Here is a 6723-nt window from a genome sequence, read left to right as displayed (position 1 = left end):
TTTTTAATAGTGATTTTTTTTAATACTAGTTGGTGTTTAATATGGGCCCATGAAGAACTTCTATTTTTTAATTTTTAATAAATATTTTTTGTTTAACTCATTTTACTTATGCTGTTTTTTTATACAATTTTTTAAGGAAACTTCAATTAGAATTATAATTTCACTAATTTACCCTGTTAATTATTTGATCTCCATTTAATAGTATTTTTTCTTTTATATTAGAGTAAATAAAAAATGAAAAAGTAATTAAATTCTATCTTATTTTAATATATAAGTATTTTAAGTATGTTGTTGTACAATAATTTCATTTGCTCCCACTAATGGGTTGATACGCATGTGCCAATGAATCCATCATTATTGATTTAAGGGTCTTTGACATATATATACATGTTAAGGAGAAATATTTACGAAACGTGACGATAGTTTTATATTTACAAAACATAACATTACAAATCCTATACAAAACATGCTTTATATTTTTTAAAATTTTTTATTTTTAAAAAAATATATTTTTTAATTTTTTTTAAAAAAATTAATATTTTTTTCGCTCAAAAACTTATGTATGAAAGTCGTATGAAATGTGTATATCTCGCTCAAGACTTAAAAAGTTTGCTCAAAATTTAGTGTATGAAAACGGTATGAAAAATGTATGAAATGTGTATATCTCGTTCAAGGCTTAAAAAATTCGCTCAAAATTGTGTGTATGAAAACAATATGAAATTTGTATCTTGCTCATGTCTTAAAATTTTGCTCACATTTCCGTGTATAAAGTTCATGTTAGATTTCTGTAAAATTAATACAACTACAATAACATTGTATACAACTTTGATACAATATTTAAGACTTAAAATAATCGCTCAAATTTTTGTGTATGAAATGTGTATATCTTGCTCAAGGCTTAAAAAGTTCACTCAAATTTTATGTATGAAGAACGTATGAAATGCGTATATCTTGATCAAGGCTTAAACATTACGCTCAAAATTTTATGCATGAGAATAGTATGAAATGTGTATATCTCCCTCACGACTTATTTGTATATAAAGTTCATATTAGGTTTCTCGAAAATTAATACAACTACAATAACATTGTAATAATTTTCATACAATAATCAAGGCTTAAAGTTTTCGCTCAAAATTTTGTATATGAAAATTATATTAAAAATTTCGCTCACACATACATATTTCATACATTTTTCATACAACTTTCATACACAGAAATTTGAGATAATTTTTAAGCCTTTGAGCCAAAAATATATATATATATATATATATATATATATATATATATATATATATATATATATGAAATGTGTATATATATATATATATATATATATAATTTTTTTTTAAATAAATTTTTTTTTTTATGAAAATCCATCATGTTTCGTAATATATCGTTATGTTTTGTAAATAAGGAAAACTATCGTTACGCTTCGTAAATATTTCTCCTTAACATGTATATATACGTAGTTTTCCCTTGATTTAATTGTTTGATTTTCTTTGCTTGATTTTGTTAATATGGGGTCCACTTTTTTTTTCCAGTGAGTTTGGATGTGATGGGTTCCACTTTTTTTCTTCTCTCTTTTTTATTTTTTTTATTTTTTTAATATTAGTTGTTTCTTTTAATATATATGGGGCCCATGTTTTTTAATATATATGACGACCAAAAAGGAGCCGGTTGGACGACCAAAAAGGAGCCCAACCGGCTCTTCTAAATAGTTAGAAATATTGTATGAAAGTTATATTCAATATTGATGTATTAAATTTCTAAACACCTAACATGAACTTTATAAAATTTTTATAAAGTTACATACATAATTCTTACCATTTTTATACATTTTCATACACTACAAATGTGAGAATTCTAAACCTTGACCTAGATATACATATTTCATACATAATTTGAAGCGAAAGTTTAAGCCATGAGCGAGATATACACATTTGATACACAAAATTTTGAGCGAAATATTTTAGCCCTGTGACAAATTTTTCAAGCCTTGAGCAAAAACTTTCGTATATGTTTTGTAAGAAATGTATTGCTACATTTGTAAACTGAAAAGTATCGTTATATTTTATAAATATACCATATTCTTATATATATATATATATATATATATATATATATATATATATATATATATATATATAGATGTCATTCTCCCTTTTATTGTATTATTATTTGGTGGGGGGGTTCGGGTCTACATGGCGATAAAAATCAACTTATTTTGTCATGAATAACTTTTTTGACAGTTGGAAGTGACCAATACAACTAGAATGACTATGTATAAGAGAAAATCCGATGTAGAATGATTTTATTGATAGAAAACTGAGTTAAGTGACTTTACTGAATATTTTCGCATAATTGAATGACCATTTGTGAAATTTACCCGTCTTGCTAGATATGAGGTGAAATATGTGAAACAATTTGGTGCATAATAGTCTGTTGACCAAGCTTCAAGAAGTCCAAAAGTACTTAATTTAGAAAGTCAAAGTGTTTGACTAAACTTTTAGGGAAAAATAATTGTTTTTCAAAAGTTGAAGAAAGTAATTTTTTCCTAGAAGCAAAAAAAGTACTTCCAACAAAATATAATTTTCAAGATAAACAGATTTGAAAGTTGCTATTATAAATTTTATAGGTATGACGTATGTATATTCCCTCCATGATGATGCTTCTTGTCGGTTAATGATGTAAAGAATTTGCATTGTTAAATATAAAATTTTGGTACGACAAGAATGTTGTATTTTTTCTTAAAACATTTAAAAAAAAAAAACTTCAAACATATAATTTGGACGATGTATCATGCTCAAAACTGGCTTAACTATAGTGTATATGATAATGGTGACAACAAGTTATGAGCAAAGTCACAAAAAACTCCAAGCACGTGTAATTATTTTGTAAAAGAAAGACTAAAGGTCCTCCCATTTAAACATAAAAGTTTTAATCCATTCAATTAGGGACGTGGATTTCAACCAAGAGTACAACGGGCACGTTTCGCCATCCTCAGTTGCGCCTTTGTGATTAATGACTTCATTTAGTCTTCCAGTTTGCTTCTCTCTGTATCTTATTATAATCGTCTCACTAAGCACCTGTGTGAAAAGTTAATCTCTTTAATTAGAAAACATATAAATCTTCTTGATATAAGAGAAGTTCTTAAGGTGCTTTAATATTTGCATTATGTTGTAAGTTCAAATCCTTATGATTATGAGATAGTCATGCAATATAATGTGTCCGGTTTATATACATATTTATATGTGCGCTTTAAGGACCAATTTTATGAGAATGTCAAGTTATATATGATAAACATTTAACCCTGTGATCATCTTAGGATATAATAATGTAACATACATACCTAGACTATTTTGCTCTCTGTACATGGCACTATGCACTATGGACATCGTGTTGGGACGCCAGGACATTAGATTATCTGCGAATGATTCAAGATGCATCGAAGGATTCTTAGTGCATAGCTCTAGTTCTCGAGTTGGGGGATCAACAATTTCGCTTGGGTCTTCATAAATAAGAATACGCTTATACTGCATATATTGTACAAAGCCCAAACTATGTAATATAAGTAGTGCAATAATGCATAAATCAAATAACGCGATGTTATACTGGTGAAAGAGAAAAACGAGTAAAAAATAATTACCTTCATGCAAAGAACTATCAATATCAGACCCCTAGAATAGTTGAACTTTTGAACGAAGTCTTGAAGATTATTGTACCAGCTTGTGTCCACATCTCCGAAGTTATAAAAAATTGAAAAATCTGGCAGCAAATATAATCTGATATTTGCTCGTTCCAGATTAGAAGGATCCATAGTTGAGAAGGGCATGCATGTTTTTTCACTTTTAAAATCGAACTTCATCCGATTTGGAATCACCATGTTGACTTGCTCCAGATTCTTCCAATGGCACAAGGCCAATCTCTTAAAATTTTCACTCACAATTTTAATATTTTTTATTAGATAGCATGTCTTTAGTTCTAGTTGTTCAAGGGCTAAGAACTTAGTTCTAGTTCTTCAAGGCTGAGAACTTAGATAACTGGTATTCAAACTCTTCGTTTGTCATTGTGGTAGCTTCTAATTTGAGAATTTGTAGTGTTTTATAACCATCTAAAACATCAATCGTGTAAGGCAGGGGTTGTACTTCACGTGTATTTTGGCGCTTGTATAGAGGCGCTCCAACATATACAAATTTTCGAAGATTTAGGGCCTGAATTTCCACCTTTACGAGTCCTTCACAATCCAATAGCTCTAATATCTCCAGATTTACTAGGCTCGAAACATGCAAATTATGGATTCCCGTGCAATCACCTATTTTTAGATCCCTGATAAATGGGCATGTACTAATTAATCGTTGTAATTTGTTGGTACTGCTATGATGATCGATTCCAAAGTTGCACCCATGCAATGATAACTCAGTGAGTGTTTTAGTTGCATAAATAGCATCAGGTATGCTATAGTTCAAAGAAAATGCCGGGCAATTTCTAGGGATTTGACATTAAGTTGAATTGCCAAGTTCAACCAGCGATCAATATGAGAGGCCAGTTCCGGATGACGACGAAGGCCCAAGAGGCTAAACATTTCAATGCTCGAGTTTTATTCGAGGTAGGGGCGCAAGGAATCATCGATGAATTTGATAAAACTCTCCAAATTATTCATAAGATGTATTGATTGATTATCACATCCGGTCTCGATCTCCAAATTGAACTCCATGTCTTAGACAACATGCAAGTTCGAGCTTCTTCTTTTAGTCCGTATTCACGAATCCGACATGAGATTTCGTGAATTATGTGTATGGGCAATTCTGATATTCTGTCCTCTCCATCACCTATTTCCGTCATAATTTTCTTGCAATTAATCACAATAAAATGATTCAACAATTTTCTATATAAAGGTTCGTTTAAGTGGCTCACCTTCACGTTATTTATTAAGAAAAAATAAGTTTATTTCGTCATACTCCTCTACGACTTCCCATTCCTAAGTCGGAGGTGGTCATGACTTTTCCATATGTTTTCAAAGCTACCCAAAAAAAAAAAACTTTTCCATATATGTGTGTGTATATATATATATAGGCTGACACGACAATGAATTCCTTCCTTTTTCCCAACATAAAATTAATTTCCAAATTGGAAGAACCCCACGAAGTCTCAAATCAAGTTTCCACGAGCCGTAGTCACTTTGTTAAAAACAATTACGTTTGTTCCTTAACAAGTTTCGTTTAGTTTTTATACATTCACGTTATTCTAAACTCTTCTGTTTACAAGGTGGTAAGGATACTTAATATTGGCTTATATATATTCTTCCAAAAAAGCAAATCTATATCTATATATAATATAAAGCTAGACATAGACAAGGTGATGTGACACATCTCTATGGCCACCATTCCTATTTATCTTTTTTCTCTTTTTTTTGGATTTTTCTCTCATTTTTTCTATTTACATGCTATGTTAAAAAAATTCAAAAGTCACTCTTTTAACTCTCTTTATAATTTCTTAATTATGACAAATGTTACACCTTGCACATTGTATTATTTATAACATTTTGTCGGTTTTTTTTCTTAAACTCATCCTATTACTTTGTCTTATATTAAAAGCCTTAAAGTCTACTAAATCCTCTAGATGTTATGGTTCTTCTTCTCTCCCTTAAATTAATTTTATTGAATGTGTAGTATTAATCATGTAGTAATGGTTGGAACTAAAAAGACAATAACCTAAGTCTTATATAATCCACACAGTATTGCTTCAGCTGTGCATTGTGAATTCTAGAGCATATGTATCTTCTTGGCACTTAAAGGGATATACGATCTCAAAGTTCAATTCAAGTCCACCGAGGTTTATATTTTCTATGTTCTTACTGCTACGAATTTCTCTTTTATTTTTATTTGTAATATGTGATGCATACTTTGTCTGTCATATAAATGTGTGTGTGTTTTCTATTTTTCTTTTATGAGAGTGCGCTAATTTAGATCAGGTGTTTGATTTTCTTGAAAGCTTAAAGTAGGGATATTTTGGCCTAATGTTGAATGCAGTATTTCTTTTGGGAGTAATACTTGGACATAGAACTTATTTGTTTGTCTGATTTGAGAATGTTATTGCGGGGACTATTTCAGAGAGTGTAATACCCACAAAGATCAAAAGCATTGTTATATATCTATGACATATATTATATTAATTTATTCTCATAAAATTATGTGTATTTGTATTCTTGAATATGTATGATTGTGTTAAGTTTGTGAAACTTTCAGTACATTTTAATGAGATTGTGCTTTTCAAAGTTAGAATTGTTAAGTTATAGTATTTCTATAACCTCAATACTAAAATGTAGATTTTATTTCTCTAGATTTACTTTTCATTTTTTAGAATTGGTTGGAATTGTGCTTTTCAAATTAAGTTATAATTATTAAGTTATGTTAGAATTATTAAGTTATAATATTTCTATAACCTCAAAACTAAAATGTAGACTTTATTTGACTAGATTTACTTTTCAATTTTTAGAATTAAAGTTAGAATCCATAAGTTATTAAAGTTAGAATTGTTATTGAGAATTCAAAGTTAGAATTAGTTGGGATTGTGCTTTTCAAAATTATATTAAAGTTAGAATTTATAAATTATTAAAGTTAGAATTTATAAACAGAAAAGTTATATGCACGTATCTTCAAGATGCGCATGTAATTGAATATTTTCATTACAATTCAAGTGGAGAGGTATATGTGATTGAGTTCC

This window comes from Lycium barbarum, chromosome 3 (genome assembly GCF_019175385.1).
Source record: "Lycium barbarum isolate Lr01 chromosome 3, ASM1917538v2, whole genome shotgun sequence".
NCBI classification, from domain to species: Eukaryota; Viridiplantae; Streptophyta; class Magnoliopsida; order Solanales; family Solanaceae; genus Lycium; species Lycium barbarum.
This window is presented reverse-complemented; position numbering follows the sequence as displayed.